Source organism: Scylla paramamosain, chromosome 18 (genome assembly GCF_035594125.1).
Source record: "Scylla paramamosain isolate STU-SP2022 chromosome 18, ASM3559412v1, whole genome shotgun sequence".
In the NCBI taxonomy this organism is placed as follows: domain Eukaryota; kingdom Metazoa; phylum Arthropoda; class Malacostraca; order Decapoda; family Portunidae; genus Scylla; species Scylla paramamosain.
In genome coordinates, this window is record NC_087168.1 from 12135908 (window position 1) to 12152149 (window position 16242).

The 16242-nt window shown below is 41.2% G+C and overlaps 1 long non-coding RNA gene across 3 annotated transcripts in view; it reads left to right on the top strand.

Annotated features, from left to right (window-relative positions):
* Nucleotides 1-8840: 8840 nt before the first annotated feature.
* Nucleotides 8841-16242, top strand: part of LOC135109118 (uncharacterized) — a 187939-nt gene continuing 180537 nt past the window's right edge. For all 3 annotated transcript variants that reach the window (XR_010272582.1, XR_010272580.1, XR_010272581.1), the window contains exon 1: nucleotides 8841-9192. This is a non-coding gene — a long non-coding RNA (uncharacterized LOC135109118). The remainder of the gene's footprint in view (nucleotides 9193-16242) is intronic.

Sequence of the window (16242 nt, forward strand, 5' to 3'; positions counted from 1 at the left end):
TTTTTAATTCTATTTAGTCACTAATTTATTTTTTACCCATGACCAACCTCCTTAATACTAAAGAAAAAAAGAAAGAAAAGGAGAGAGAGAGAGAGAGAGAGAGAGAGAGAGAGAGAGAGAGAGAGAGAGAGAGAGAGAGAATAAAAGAAAAGACTTAGTGAAAGGTGGGGGGGACGAGCACACTTGGTCTGATTCCTGTAGGAGACGGTGCTTAATTGATTCACTCCACGCCACGCACCCCAGGAAGACTTGCGTGGCGCCTTTCAAATGGAGATGAGGCGGGACTGATTCACTCAAGACGCTGGGAAAGGGTTGCGTGAAATATTTCCCTCCAGTATCAAAATGTTTTCCTTCGTTTACTGTGAAAATTATGGTTCCCTTCGGTTTTCCTTCCTTCCAGTAGAGGGAAAGGAAAGCAAGGAGGAAGGAAAGCAGAAATGAGAAGTGTATGATAAAGAGGAAAGGAAAGCAAAGGGAAAGAAAAGCAGAAATAGAAAACAAATGATAAAGAGGAAAGGAAAGCAAGAGAGAAGAAAGGCAAAAATGAGGAGGAAATGATAAATATGAAAGGAAAGCAAAGGAGAAGAAAAACAAGAATTAGAGACAAATTATAAACAGGAAAAGAAAACAAGGAGGGAGAAAAAGCAGAAAATAGGGGAAAGGAAAGCAAAAGAGAAGAAAAGACGTGAGATTAATAGAAAAAAAGGAAGTAAGGAAGAAGGAAGGCAGAAATAAAACTAATAAAGATAAAGAAAAGCAAGGATGGAAAAAAATAGCAAAAATGAAACGAGGAAAGTAAGGAGACAGAAGAGTAGAAATAAAACTAGCAGAGGAAAGTAAACAAGGAGAAGGAGAAACAAAAATAATAATAGTAGTAAGCAAGAGAAGTAAGGAGAAAGGAAAGGAAAGATGAGAATTTGACTTGTAAAGGGAAGGAAGTAGAGAGAAGAAGAGCAGAAATGAGAAACAAATAATAAAGAGGGAATAAGGGATAAGAGAAGCAAATAAACAGGACACAAGAAAGAAGACAAAAGAAACGTGGGAAGAAGAAAAAAAGAAGCAAATTAACAAGACAAAAAAAAAAAAACAACAAATGAAAAATGGATAAAATAAGACACAAGTGAGAACAGGAAGGAAAAAAAGAAAAAGAAAAGAAGAAAGGTGGAAACGAGAAGGAAATAAACGAGACACGAGGGAAAAGAAGAAACATGGAAAGAGAGGACAGGTAGAAACGAGAAGCAAATAAAACAAGACACGAAAGAAAAGAACAAACATGGAAGGAGAAGAAAGGCAGGAGAAGAGAAAATAAGAAACATGGAAAAGAGGAAAGACAGAAACGAGAGGCAAATAAACAAGAAATAAGAGAGACAAGACAAAAAAAAAGACGAAAAGAAAAGGAAGAACGAAAAGATGAAACAGTAAAAGAGTAAAAAGAAAGAACGGAATACAGGGAATTAGAGAGAATTTTAAATTATTCATTCTTCTTTCAAATGTTTTCATGCACTTTCTGTACTACGTCAAGGTGAATATTAAAAAAATTACCACCATTTGGCTATACAAGTGAATTACAAACAGCTACACACATATTTTAGCTAGCATGTTTAATTTAACTACATATACTAACTACAAAAACAAGAGAGAGAGAGAGAGAGAGAGAGAGAGAGAGAGAGAGAGAGAGAGAGAGAGAGAGAGAGAGAGAGAGAGAGAGAGAGAGAGAGAGAGAGAGTAATCTACAGCTACTATTATTCGCTGGGATGGCTTATGATAGAAAAGATTATTGTTGTATTCTTGTATTCAATAGCCAGATAATATTCTTGGTTCCTTGATGTGGTAATGGCAGTCTCATGTTCGAGCTAGCTATGTCTGGAGAGCGAATAGCATAACTTGTACTTTTGTTTTGATGGGAAAGATAACACTGAGATGAAGAAAAGAAAAAAAAAAAAAGGAGGGGACGAGGATAGTCTTGTTATTATATATCAAGTATTTGTACCCTTTTATATCTAGAGAGCGAATAGTATAACTTTTCCCTTTTGTTTTGGTGGGAAAGATAAAACTAAAGTAAAAAAAGGGAGAAGTCTTGTCATTAGTATTCAAATTTTTGCCCTTTCATATCTAGAGAGCCAATAACATAACAACCTTTTGATATGATGAGAGAGATAACATTGAGATTAATTAACCCTTTCACTGCGATATAGCGATGATTCACAGCACGAAAAGCAACGCATGAAATCTTCATAAGCATCCACAAAAGAAGAAGAAAAAAATAAATAAAAAGAGTATATTTTGCATTTTTCAGCCAATACAATGTTTAGAGATGGCTGTGGAACAATAACGGATGTGTCAGAGTGGTTAGTAATTAAGGAAAGATGGTTCAAATAACAGTGAAAAAGTAAAAAAAAAATATAAATAAACAATAAAAATAAAAATGTTAGTAGTATACATATTTTTTTCCCCCTTGTATGCTAGTATCAGTAATTTTCCTCAATGGCCAGTGCAGTAATGTTGATATCCACTGAGGGAGCAGTTGTGTCTAGGCCGACATTTCACCTTCACCGCCAGTTGGTGTATTAGAAAACATAACGCTAAGAAAAATATGCTTTGTCGATTGAACGCATTTTTTCTTTTATGTTGGTATTAATTATTATCCTCTTTGTTTAATGGGATAATCATAATTTCTTCTCGGGGAATAGCTGTGTGTCTGATTTGGTATTATAACCACTATTTAGTATAATGAGAAAGATAATGATGGGATAGAACACGTATTGCCAATAGTAGCAGCTTTTTCCTAGTATGTTAGTATTGGTCATTTCCCTCGCTCTTCAATGGAATGTTCATTGTTTCTTCTCAGAGAACAGCTGTGTCTAAGTCAGGATTATTTTATTATGATGAGAAAGGTAATAGTACGATGAAATACGTCAGTAGTAACTTTTATTTTTTTTTATTTTGGTATGCTAGTATCAATTATTTTAGTCGTTCAATAGAATAATCATAATTTCTTCTGAGAACATCTGTTTATGAGTTGGTACTATAAGTTCACTAATGATAGCAGGATAAAATACGTTAATAGTATCAGTTTCTTTTACTAGTATGCTCGTATCAATAGTTTTCCTCACCAGTTCAATGGAATAATCGTAGTTCTCAGAGCAAAGCTGTGTCTGTGTCAGTATTATAACCCTTTTATTATGACGAAATAAATAACAAGAGGATGAAATACTTCAATTGTATAAGATTTTTTTCCTTGTATGTTAATATCAATAATTTTCCTCGCAGTTCATTTGATTGATCATGATTTCTTATCGAGAACAGCTGAGTCTAAGTCGGTATTACAACCCCACTGTGCACTGTGATAAGGAAGATAACCGTAGGATGAAAATTGAAATACGTCAATAGTATGAGATTTTTCCTCGTATGCCAGTGTCAATAATTTCTAGTCGTTGTTCAGTAGAATAATGACAGTTTCTTCTCGAAGGATAGGTATGTCGAAGTCATTATCATAACTTCACTATTTTAATATGGCAGGAAGGATAACAGCAGGATAAAATACGTCCTGTCAATAGTATCAGATTTTTCTTCGTATGCTGGTGTCAATAATTTTTCCTCGTGGTTCAGTGAAATGACGAGATTTTTCTTTTCCTTCTGAGACTATTCGTGTTATAAGGCTGGATATCACAGCTTCGCTATTTCGTATAATGGAAACACGGGAGATCGAGCCAGTCTTCCTCGGATGCAAAAGATAACAGTAAGATAAATTGCGTTCTGTCCCAGCAGCTGGCGCCATCTCCAACCGCGCTGCCAGACGCACAACCTTCATCCATCCCTCCCTCCCTCTGCCCCTCCTTCCCTCCACCGGATGTGACTTGACCTGCAAGGAATGTCCCTCCACCGCCAGGCCTTGGGTTAGTGAGTCTGCGGTGCCTCTCTCAGTGTCTGGCACGGGGAGTGTCTGGCCTTCCCTCACATGGTTCGGGTTCGCACCGGTAGCCCGCCATATAACACCATCCCTGCCCCCCCATTCCCTTCACCACCCCATCCCCCCCATTCCTATTCTGTCAGTCCGTTTTCTTCTTCTTCTTCTTCTTCTTCTTCTTCTTCTTCTTCTTCTTCTTCTTCTTCTTCTTCTTCTTCTTCTTCTTCTTCTTCTTCTCTTACTTTGTGTTATTTTAATGCCCTCGATCCTGATCTTGAACCTCATCTTGATTCTTCCCAGGTCATGCCTGCCTATTGTCTACTTCATTCTCGACTTCAATATTGCTTTCTTCGCTTTTCTTTTTTCTTTTTTTTTTCTTTATTTCTCCTTGTTCTTGTCTTGTTCGTTCTTTTTTTTCGTTCCCTCTTAATTCGTCTGTCTGCTTCCCTTCCCACTCTCTCTCTCTCTCTCTCTCTCTCTCTCTCTCTCTCTCTCTCTCTCTCTCTCTCTCTCTCTCTCTCTCTCTCAGCCATACTTATATTCTTTTCTCACATTTAGCCTGATTTAAAATATTTTGATGTCTTTCTTTGAGCCTTTCTCAATTTTCACTTATCCTCTTTCATTATTGACCTCCTCCACTGTCCCTTTCATTTATTTATTTACTGATTTATTTTTACCCCAGCGTTGCATTAGGAAACTTTTTGTCAACTTCATTAATCTCTCCCTTTTCTCCCTTGTTTCCATTTAGTCCTCACACAACTGACTCTCCCATCATCCCTTGCAACCTTCCATATTCCTTTCTATCCCCCCCGCGCCCACACCCACAATCCCCCATAACCTTCCTGCCCTCCCATCCTTCCCCCTCCCTCCCTCCCGCCCCCTCCCCAGCTCCCGCCCAGCCGCGCCTAGGCAGAACACGCAAAGAAAACGGATGCTCTTTTGTTTTCTTGTTTTCGTGATGGTGTTTTGTTTATACTGAGTTTGTTTGTGTTATTAGTCTGTTATTTACTTATTATTTATTTGTTTGTGTGTTTTGTTTAGGTTTGTTATGGAGTTTGGTTGTTTGTCTATTAAGACGTTCAGTGACGGGAATTTTGTCTACTACTACTACTACTACTACTACTACTACTACTACTACTACTACTACTACTACTACTACTACTACTACTACTACTACTACTGCTGCTGCTGCTACTTTGAACATTACCGTGTGCTAATAATAAGCCAACAGGAAATACCCCATATAATTGTACGCAGCCCTGCCACGTATGTGTGTGTTTGTGTGTGTGTGTGTGTCTGGGGGAACATGACCAACATGCGAGTATCGATCCATTGATTCGAAGCGTCTGACCGACTCGGGGTACACGTCCTGCTCTCTCTCTCTCTCTCTCTCTCTCTCTCTCTCTCTCTCTCTGCCGCAATAATTGACTCTTCACAGCCTGATTAAGTGTATGGATTAGTGGGCAAGAAGGGAGAAGATTGGAAGGGAGAGGGGGAGCGAAGAGGGAGAGGAAAGAGAGAACGGGAGGGTAAGAGGGGAGAAGGAAGAAGGGGAGAAATAGGCTGGGAGAAAGGAGGGCTGATAAATACAAGGCTAGAATAGTGAGGAAGGATTAGGAGAAAGGAGAAGGATTGTTAGAGAGAGAGAGAGAGAGAGAGAGAGAGAGAGAGAGAGAGAGAGAGAGAGAGAGAGAGAGAGAGAGACTAAATGAGGGAGATAATGTGTTTTTTGGATGTTAAATGTACGGTGTCTTTATCGTGATCTCCTCCTCCTCCTCCTCCTCCTCCTCCTCCTCCTCCTCCTCCTCCTTTGAGCCTTCTACTTTACTATCCTGTCTCTCATACTATGTAGTTAGTATAGAATAGTTAACCAAGCAACCTAGTAAGGACCCCAGGGTCTGTTGTTGCTTGGTCTTTCCTTTGTATTCCTTTGTATTCTTCTCCTTCTCCTCCTCCTCCTCCTCCTCCTCCTCCTCCTCCTCCTCCTCCTCTTCTTCTTCTTCTTCTTCTTCTTCTTCTTCTTCTTCTTCTTCTTCTTCTTCTTCTTCTTCTTCTTCTTCTCCTCCTCCTCCTCCTCCTCCTCCTCCTCCTCCTCCTCCTCCTCCTCCTCCTCCTCTGGAAACAATGGATGAATAATGTTATCGCTGACAGTCAATCTTAAGATGACTCATTACGTTTTTTATTTCCTCCGTTTTCTATTTTCTATTCTTATTTTCCTTTTCTTTGTCTTACGAGCGATACGATTCTCAGCCAACCAGTAAAAAGTAATAAATAAATAAATAAATAAGAAAAAGGTAAATAAAAAAACGGATTCATCGTGTGACTCCTCTCTCTCTCTCTCTCTCTCTCTCTCTCTCTCTCTCTCTCTCTCTCTCTCTCTCTCTCTCTCTCTCTCTCTCTCTCTCTCTACTAGTGAGGAGGGACAGGAGAGAAGAGGGGAGAGGAAGAGGAAAGGAAAGAAAAGAAAGGAAGGGAGAGGAAGAGGAAAGGAGAGAAAGAGAGGAGGGGATGGAGGAGGAGAGAGGAGGGAACAGGGAGAAGAGAAGGTGGAGGGTGACGAGGGAGAGAAAGTGAAGGGGTAGGAGGGAAAGGAAAATGAGATGGAGGGGAAGATGAAGAGGCAGAGGAAGAGGGAGAGATGGAGGGAAAGGAGGGAGGGATGGAGGTAATTTACAGGAAGGAAGGATGGAGGAAAGCGAGGGAAAGGAGGGAGGGATAGAGGGTGAGGAAGGAAAGGAGGAAGAAAGACGTGGAGGAAGGGAGAGATGGAGAGACAGGAGGGAGGGAAGAGGGAGGAGGGAAGAATGGAGAGACAGCAGGGAGGGAATGATGGAAGGAAAGGAGGAAGAGATGGAGGGAGGAAGGAGGGGTAGAGAGACAGCAGGGAGGGAGGGGTGGGGAGACAGGAGGGAGGGGTGGAGGGACAGAGGGAGGAGGGGGAGTGGAGAGACAACAGGGAGGGAATGATGGAGGGAGGAACTTAGGGAGGTGTGGAGGGAGGAGGGAGGTAATGATGGAGGGAGTCTGAGGCATGATGGGGCGGCAGGTCTTCATAACATCCTCTTTAAGATACCCACTCTGTTTTATCTTTACCCACTTCTTCCATTCCCCCGCAGAGAGAGAGAGAGAGAGAGAGAGAGAGAGAGAGAGAGAGAGAGAGAGAGCACTGATGAAATATAAATCATCCACCAAATACTTATAAAATCATGCGCTTTTTTCATTAGATCCACTTCAAGATATCCTTAATTTTTTTTTCCGGCTTCCTCCTCCTCCTCCTCCTCCTCCTCCTCCTCCCCCTTCATTAACATTCCGAATCATTTGTTACCTTTCTTTCAAAATTCCCGTCAAATGCGAAGTTTTCCGCGGAGTAATTTCAGGATTCGGGGTCGTTGCAATATTCCCTGGTAAATCTGATAATAATTCTGCCAGTAATCCAGTAAAAAAAAAAAAAAAATGAGATTATCCACCGAAACATTTCAAAATCCATCAGTGTGTGTTATTTTCATGGTATTCATTTGAAGGAATCAGTGAAATTTTCAACACAAAGAATAAAAGAAACGAATAAAAAAAATAAATAGAAATGTACAATAATAGATAAGAAGTAAGGTAGATAAATAAATAAAACACGTTATCAGCCTGAGCCCTTTCAAAACACAACACCTTTATGAAATTTAACTAGGAAACCAAGAAAACCAACGCACATATCTTCCTTTCTTTCCTCTCTCCACACTCTCCAATAAGAATTCCAAGTTATTCTCCAGCCAATATGAGAACCAAGTCACCAAGTCATGCGAGGAGGAGATACAGAGGCCTTCGTTAATAATTCATAAACAATACTTGAGTTTTTCCTTCCCAGATTTTCATGCAGAGAGAGAGAGAGAGAGAGAGAGAGAGAGAGAGAGAGAGAGAGAGAGAGAGAGAGAGAGAGAGAGAAAAAATATATCCTTTCCTTGATGGTCCCTCGGTGGTTCTATTAAAGACTGTTAGAGAGAGAGAGAGAGAGAGAGAGAGAGAGAGAGAGAGAGAGAGAGAGAGAGAGAGAGAGAGAGAGAGAGAGAGAGAGATTGGGGTAGTTAATAGGTGTTTATGTCTCCCTCGTAAATTATCATTCTCTCTCTCTCTCTCTCTCTCTCTCTCTCTCTCTCTCTCTCTCTCTCTCTCTCTCTCTCTCTCTCTCTCTCTCTCATCCCAAAAAAGTGAACGAGTATCATATTTGACAGTCGATATAAGGATGATTCATAAACTCTCTCTCTCTCTCTCTCTCTCTCTCTCTCTCTCTCTCTCTCTCTCTCTCTCTCTCTCTCTCTCTCTCTCTCTCTCTCTCTCTTTCCTTGGATTACTTTTCAAGAGAGAGAGAGAGAGAGAGAGAGAGAGAGAGAGAGAGAGAGAGAGAGAGAGAGAGACGTCTAGCTGATAACAATAGCTGACATACATTAAGAAGACGAAAAAAAAAAATCATTACATTATTTTCTCTTTTCCTTCCTTCTTTCCTTACCACGCCTTCAAGTTGAGGGAGGGGAGTGGAAGGAGGCACAGAGAAAGGGACACGATGGGGGGGCATGTTGAAGGAGGGGGGCAAGGCACAGGTCTCTTTTACCTCCTTCCCTCTTCCATCCCGCCTCCTTTCCATGATGTGTTTACTATTTGTTATTCCAGAAAGACGGCAGGAGTTATCACGCATCTGGCATCTAACTCACTCGCCAGATATATCGTTATTTTACGCTTTCCCGGGCACGCGGATCGCCAAAAACGTATGTAGCCTGTATATAAATAAGTATTGAGTGTATATACTATGTCGTGAGGCAGTAGAATGAAGGGAATTAGGTGAAAAAATTATTAAAATGTAGAATATTGTGACTAATGGCAACTGATAGAGCGGCTGCACATGGCTCGCAGACCGTCACTCCGTCAGCATCTCAGTGGCAAACATGTGGTGAGAGGGGGTGTATGTGTCGTCTCGGGCTCTTCAGTGGATTATCCTGTACTTCTGTTTGACATTAGTGCTTTCGGTGGTAGGGGAGGAGAAATATTGCTGTGAGGATGCTAGTGAGGGTGTGAGGTGAGAATTAAGGGCGTGGAGGGAGTGAGTGGGTGGAAAAGGGTTTGTTTGAGTGTTGTGATCGATACTGAGGGACAGGGAGGCGAGAAAACGTGTTGTTATTATTATTGTTTGCGGAAAGGTGATCTGTTCCACCCGCCATCTTTGGATTAATAACAGGTGGTGGTCTGGGTGGATTTAATTACGCGCAAATCGTCTGCTTCACCTGCCACCGTTGATATTAAAGGTAATTATGCATTTGTTAATTAGTGTTAGTTAATTAGTGGTTAAAAGTAACGAAAAAAAAGTAAAAGAAATTGAAAGTATTTTTTGTTTTGTTTTATTTTTATAGTCCAGATATAAAAAAAAAAAACTAATAATTTCTTCATATAATAGATTATTCTTATTCCTATTCTACCTGTGTGTGTGTGTGTGTGTGTGTGTGTGTGTGTGTGTGTGTGTGTGTGTGTGTGTGTGGCCGGTACTTCCAAAGAAGTGAATTCTCAGCTGTCAGTTTTTATGATTATTACTGTTTGGTGGCGAGACAACTTCAAGTGCATTGTCGTGTGTGTGTGTGTGTGTGTGTGTGTGTGTGTGTGTGTGTGTGTGTGTGTGTGTGTGAAGTAGGTTCTTATTCGTACTACCTATTCTTCTTTTACTACTGTCTTTCTTTCTTTCTTTTTGTTCTTGTTCTTGCTCTACCTGTTGTTCTTTTCCTATGTATTACTACTACTACTACTACTACTACTACTACTACTACTACTACTATTACCTCTATATTGTTACAAGTACGTATTACTGCTATTACTAAAAAGCTATTACATACACCTCTATTTTACCTGGAATCAATGAGTCAAACATTCTCACGCATCACAAGAATATCTTAATAAAATACCTAGCATTTTTTTACGTTATAGTTTTTTTTTTTATTATTGCTGTAGTTGTAGTGTCATCATCATCATCATCATCATCATCATCATCATCACAATCACCACCACCGCCACACGCCTCGGTCATTAAGAAGGATTTATAGTGATGCAGTAGCTTACAATTATCCTTCTGTCTTCTTTATGGGGCGGCGTGCAGGCAGCTACCTCTTCTTCTTCTTCTTCTTCTTCTTCTTCTTCTTCTTCTTCTTCTTCTTCTTCTTCTTCTTCTTCTTCTGAGTTTAATTAATTGATACCACTTCCATTACATTCTTCTTGTGTGTGTGTGTGTGTGTGTGTGTGTGTGTGTGTGTGTGTGTGTGTGTGTGTGTGTGTGTGTGTGTGTGTGTCACGTCTAATCGTCTTATCTATAAATCTGTGTCATACTTTGCATCAATCTGTGTCAGTTTTTCTGTCTATCAGTATTGCAGTCATTATTATTTTCTATTGTACTGTCCGTCTGTATGTATGTATGTATATGTACGGGTTTGTATCAATTTCTTTATCTAAATATCTATCTACTTTTCTCTACAGCCGTCTATCTGTTTGTGTAGGTTCAGAATGTGTCTGTTTGTTCGTCTGTCTTGGAATTTCCCTTCCTATCTGTTTCTACAGGATCGTTCTACAAATATCTATGTTTATTCATATATCAATCTATCTATCTATCTATCTATCTATCTATCTATCTATCTATCTATCTACTTATCTATTTACGAGTATCTATCTGTCTATCTGTTTATCAATTTACAAAACTATCCATACTCTGTCCATCTTTTATATCTATCTATCTGTGTCGGTATATCTTTCAGCCAGTCAGTCTCTGTCCGTCACTCTGTCAGTCTGTCTGTCTTTCTGTCAATCAGTCAGCCAGTCAGCCAGTTTAACAATTAATACACAAATCAGTCACACTAATTATCTGTCTTATCTTACAGTACACTTACCAAATTATGCTAGTCTCTCTCTCTCTCTCTCTCTCTCTCTCTCTCTCTCTCTCTCTCTCTCTCTCTCTCTCTCTCTCTCTCCTTTCCTTTCCTTTCCTTTCCTTTCCTTTCCTTTCCTTTCTTTTCCTTTCCTTTCCTCCCTCCCTCCCTCTCCTCCCTGCCCCTCCCCTCCCCTCCCCTCCCTCCCCTCCCTACATCACAATAGGAAGCGTGCATGACTAGCGGCTAACACGTGCATGATCACAAACCACTAAGGCAAAAGTTCGCATCTTACCCCCCTCTCCTCAACCCTTGCCCCTCCTCCTCCCTTCCCAACGCCCCTCCCCGCCCAGGTCCAGTCTCGCACACGTGTCTGGAGGGCGTGGCGGGGCGAGGCGGGGCGGGGCTGGCTGGAGGCGTGGGGAGAGGGGAAGGAGAGGCAGGTCAGTTGGGGAACGCAAGGCTGATTTCTTGATTGGTTTTTCGTGTTTTTGTCGCCTTTATTGTATCTGGTGTGTCTGTTTTTTGTGCGTGTGTGCGAGAGAGAGAGAGAGAGAGAGAGAGAGAGAGAGAGAGAGAGAGAGAGAGAGAGAGAGAGAGAGAGAGGGTGGCTTTATAAGATATTAACGCTGGCATAATTTTGAGCATCATCAGGAAATGTTGTGATGTTACTAATTAAGAATGTTATTGGGATGAAAAAAAAAAAATAAATGTTGGTAATTGTTTTTAATCTTTACCGGTTAATTAATGTTTGTTTATCTTTGTGTATTTATTTGTTTGTTTATTCATTGAGTTCGTTTCTTTGCTGGTTAGTGCGTTGATTGGTTAATGGGTCATTAATCTAGTTAGTTATTTGTGTGTGTTTTTTTTTTTTTTGGTAGTATTGAAAACGGTCCATCGACTTTACGTTTCTTGTTACACTTTCATCAGTCTCGGGGGAAAAAAAAACAAAAAAAACAAACAAAACAAAACAAAAGGGAAAATGGAATCTAGGACACGCTACTCGGAAAAACGTAAGGTATTTTATATTTGACAGTAACCAACAACAACAATAACAATAACAACAACAACAACAACAACAACAGTACATAAATTTGGCCTTAGGTGTGCATGACAACCATTGCATTTTATTTATTTGTTGTGTACTTTCCTTTCCTCTCCTTCTCTCATTTCTTTCCATTTTTATTTATTATTATTTATGTATTTATTGTAGTTTTTTTTAGCAGGGGAAAATCTCTCTCTCTCTCTCTCTCTCTCTCTCTCTCTCTCTCTCTCTCTCTCTCTCTCTCTCTCTCTCTCTCTCTCTCTCTCTCTCTCTCTCTCTCTCTCTCTCTCTCTCCAAGGCCTCACTACATCACTTATCTCCACGTAGCCACAACCTTTCCTCCTCCTCCTCCTCCTCCTCCTCCTCCTCCTCCTCCTCCTCCTCCTCTGCCTCCACTTTCCCTCCTCTCCGTCCTTCTCTCTTCCTCCTGGACAATTTCCCTTCCTCCTCCTCCTCCTCTCTCACTTCCTCTTATCCATTTTCTTTTGTTCTTCTTTGTTTCTTCCCTTATTTATTCCTTCCTTTTGTTTATGTTCGTTTATTTTCATTCACATGTGGTTATTTTTTTCTCTCTTCCACTTCCTTCTTTCTGTCACTCTTCTCTTTCCCTCTTTCTTCCACTCATCCTTTATTGTTTTTATTCTTTACTCTCTCTCTCTCTCTCTCTCTCTCTCTCTCTCTCTCTCTCTCTCTCTCTCTCTCTCTCTCTCTCTCTCTCTCTCTCTCTCTCTCTCTCTCTCTCTCTCTCTCTCTCCGTCCTTGTCTCGTATTATATAATTTCTTTTTATTGCTTCTTCCTTCCTGTTTGTTCGCCTTCCTTCCTTCTTTCCTTCTTTTTCCTTCCTTCGTTCATTCATTCTATCCTTCCTTCCCTGGGTAACTGCCTCCTCCTCCTCCTCCTCCTCCTCCTCCTCGTCTTCTTCTCATCCTCCCCTCCTGTGTTCCTTCTTTTCTTAAAATTCTTCCCCCTCTCTCCTTGCGTGTTCATAATAATTATTTTTTATCTTCTCTTCCCGTCTCCCTACTTTCTTTCTTTCCTTGGTCTCCCCTTCCTTCCTTACCTTCTTTTTTTCTCTTTTTTCTCTTTTTCTATTCCTTCATTCATCTATTCATTTCCATCTCTCTCTCTCTCTCTCTCTCTCTCTCTCTCTCTCTCTCTCTCTCTCTCTCTCTCTCTCTCTCTCTCTCTCTCTCTCTCTCTCTCTCTCTCTCAGCCCTCCTATCCAGCTTTCGTTTCTTTTATCCTTCCACCCTTCCATCCTCCTTCCATTCCCTGTTCTTACTCTTCCTTCCCTTCCCTTCCTCCCTTCCCTTCCTTTCCTTCCTTCCCTTCCCTTCCTCCCTTCCCTTCCTTTCCTTCCTTCCCTTCCCTTCCCTTCCCTTCCACTCCCCTCCACCTTTCCTTCCCTTCCCTTACATTCCCTCCTTATCAACCCATCCTCTTATTCCCTTCTTCCTCTTCTCCGTCCCTCCCCTTCTCTTCCCTTCCTTTTGCTTTCCCTTCCTCCCCTTCCCTTCCCTTTCCTTCCCCTCCCTTCACTCAATATGGCGGTGCATCACATTATAGTTACGTTGCAAATTACTAAACGATGTGGGGAAAAAAATTGTCCTTCAACATAGCCTAAATATAGTTTTTGGGTGCATGGAACGAGGAGAGAGAGAGAGAGAGAGAGAGAGAGAGAGAGAGAGAGAGAGAGAGAGAGAGGGGGGGGGTAGGTATTGGTTAGGAAAGTGGTATTTGTTAATGGGAAGGAAAGTAAATACAGACATGAATATTTGGTGCTGGTCATAATTCATGGCTTGTATACATAGTTCTGTAGGTATACATATGGGTAATGCCTGTCTGTACGTTCATACATACATAAATTCACACATACATAGGCCTACATATTTTTTTTTTTTTGAGTGGTTCATGGAAAATACGGCTTTTTTCTAATATTACACACGCCTATAGGTAGTATGCATTTGGAACCATACATATGCATACATACATACATACATGGATACATACATACATACGTACATGCAAATTTTGAGTATACCTTGACTGTGAAAGTACAGCCTATTATTTCAAGACAGTACATACTTAGAAACATACATATACACATTCATACATACATACATACATACATACATACATACATACATACATACACACACACACACACACACACACACACACACACACACACACACACACACACACACACACACACACACACACACACACACACACACACACACACACACACACACACACACACACACACTCAAAGCAATACGGATATTAACAGTGCACGAATATATATAATAATCCTGCTATTGTGTTGTATTGTATTGTGGTGTGTTGCAATGTGTTGTTTTCCCTGTATTGCAATGCCTATGTACTTTATCACGTTAGTATTGCTGCACCTCGTACGCTACAAAACAGTATTGCCTTTCCTCCGTCTCCCTGCAGCGTGTGTTACTTGCAGCACTGGTGTGTTGGTGTTGCTGTGTTTTGCTTCTTGTATTCAAGATAACGTGGGGGTTCTTAATAAACATCCCCTTTATACACTTTTAAATATACACGAATACCCACGATACTATTTAAAAGACATACAGACAGACAGACCAAAAGATAAACAACAGATGGACAGACAGACAGACAGACAGACAGGCGGGGAAGCATTCAAACAGAGGACAGACAGACAGACAGATAGACAGGCGGGGAAGCATTCAAACAGAGGACAGACAGACAGACAGATAGACAGGCAGGGAAGCATTTAAACAAACAGGGAGATAAGCAGACAAACAGGTAAACGGGTAAACATTCGGACGCTCAGACAAACGGACAAACAGAGAGGCAAGCGAACATTCAGACACGCAGAGAGACAGACAGAGAGACAGGCAAACATTCGGACGCACAGAAAAAACGGACAGACAGACAGACAGACAGGCAAGCAAACATTCAGGCGGACAGACAAATAGGTAGACGAATAGACACAGACAGGTGGACTAATTAGTAAGCATACAGGTGGGCAGGCATTGACTTTTATTTAAGCAAGCAGACGGAGAGACAAGCAGTTGGAAAGACGAGACAAGACAAGACAGGTGGGCGAGGCTGGGCTGCGGTTGCCTTCTGTAACTACGGCAGCTGTCACACGAGAGAGAGAGAGAGAGAGAGAGAGAGAGAGAGAGAGAGAGAGAGAGAGAGAGAGAGAGAGAGAGAGAGAGAGAGAGAGAGAGAAGAGTAACCACCAACTACACCAATCGCAAAAATTGTGACTTTTCCCTCAGTTGCTGCTGCCTCAGGTGTGATTGAGGTGAAAAGAAAAAGTTTACATGTCAGTGATTGAAGGAAAACGTGATGGTTTTGTGTGTGTATGTCTGTGAGAGAGAGAGAGAGAGAGAGAGAGAGAGAGAGAGAGAGAGAGAGAGAGAGAGAGAGAGAGAGAGAGAGAGAGAGAGAGATGCTATTGTTTTCCTATTTTCGATGGTGACTCCTTATTCTCATTTTCCTCCTCCTCCTCCTCCTCCTCCTCCTCCTCCTCCTCCTCCTCCTCCTCCTCCTCCTCCTCCTCCTCCTCCTCCTTCTCCTTTCTCAACTACAGCTACGTATTACTACAGGCATTGCATACTAATGTTACTACTACTACTACTACTACTACTACTACTACTACTACTACTACTACTACTACTACTACTACTACTACTACTACTACTACTGCTGCTGCTACTACTACTTTCTCTGTTTTGCTCCTCAAGCTTCTCTCCTCTTTTAGTCTGGAAATGTGACTCCTCTTTTAGTCTGGAAATGTGGCTCCTCTCCTCTTTTAGTCTTTAAATGTGGCTCCTCTTCTCTTTTAGTCTTTAAATGTGGCTCCTCTTCTCTTTTAGTCTTTAAATGTGGCTCCTCTTCTCTTTTAGTCTTTAAATGTGGCTCCTCTTCTCTTTTAGTCTTTAAATGTGGCTCCTCTTCTCTTTTAGTCTTTAAATGTGGCTCCTCTTCTCTTTTAGTCTTTAAATGTGGCTCCTCTTCTCTTTTAGTCTTTAAATGTGGCTCCTCTTCTCTTTTAGTCTTTAAATGTGGCTCCTCTTCTCTTTTAGTCTGGAAATGTGGCTCCTCTTTTAGTAGTCTTGGCAAATTTGAGTCCAGGCTCCCTCTCAGTCTTTGGCAGCGTGGCTCCTCTTTCAAACTCGCGTGGTTCTCTTACCAAAGCGGTCGAAATCACTCTATCTACTTTAGGTGGGAGGGGAGGCAAGGTAGAGAACTGCGACTTGTGCTGAGTGCGTGCCACCTGTCTGGCGGTACCTGGCGGGGCTGATAGAGCTGGCCGGTAAAAGCAGTACTCGGAGGTGGTATTTAATAACTCTGAGTATAAAATAGTGTCTTTTTGAGCTCCTTATCTTTAAACCTTTCAGCG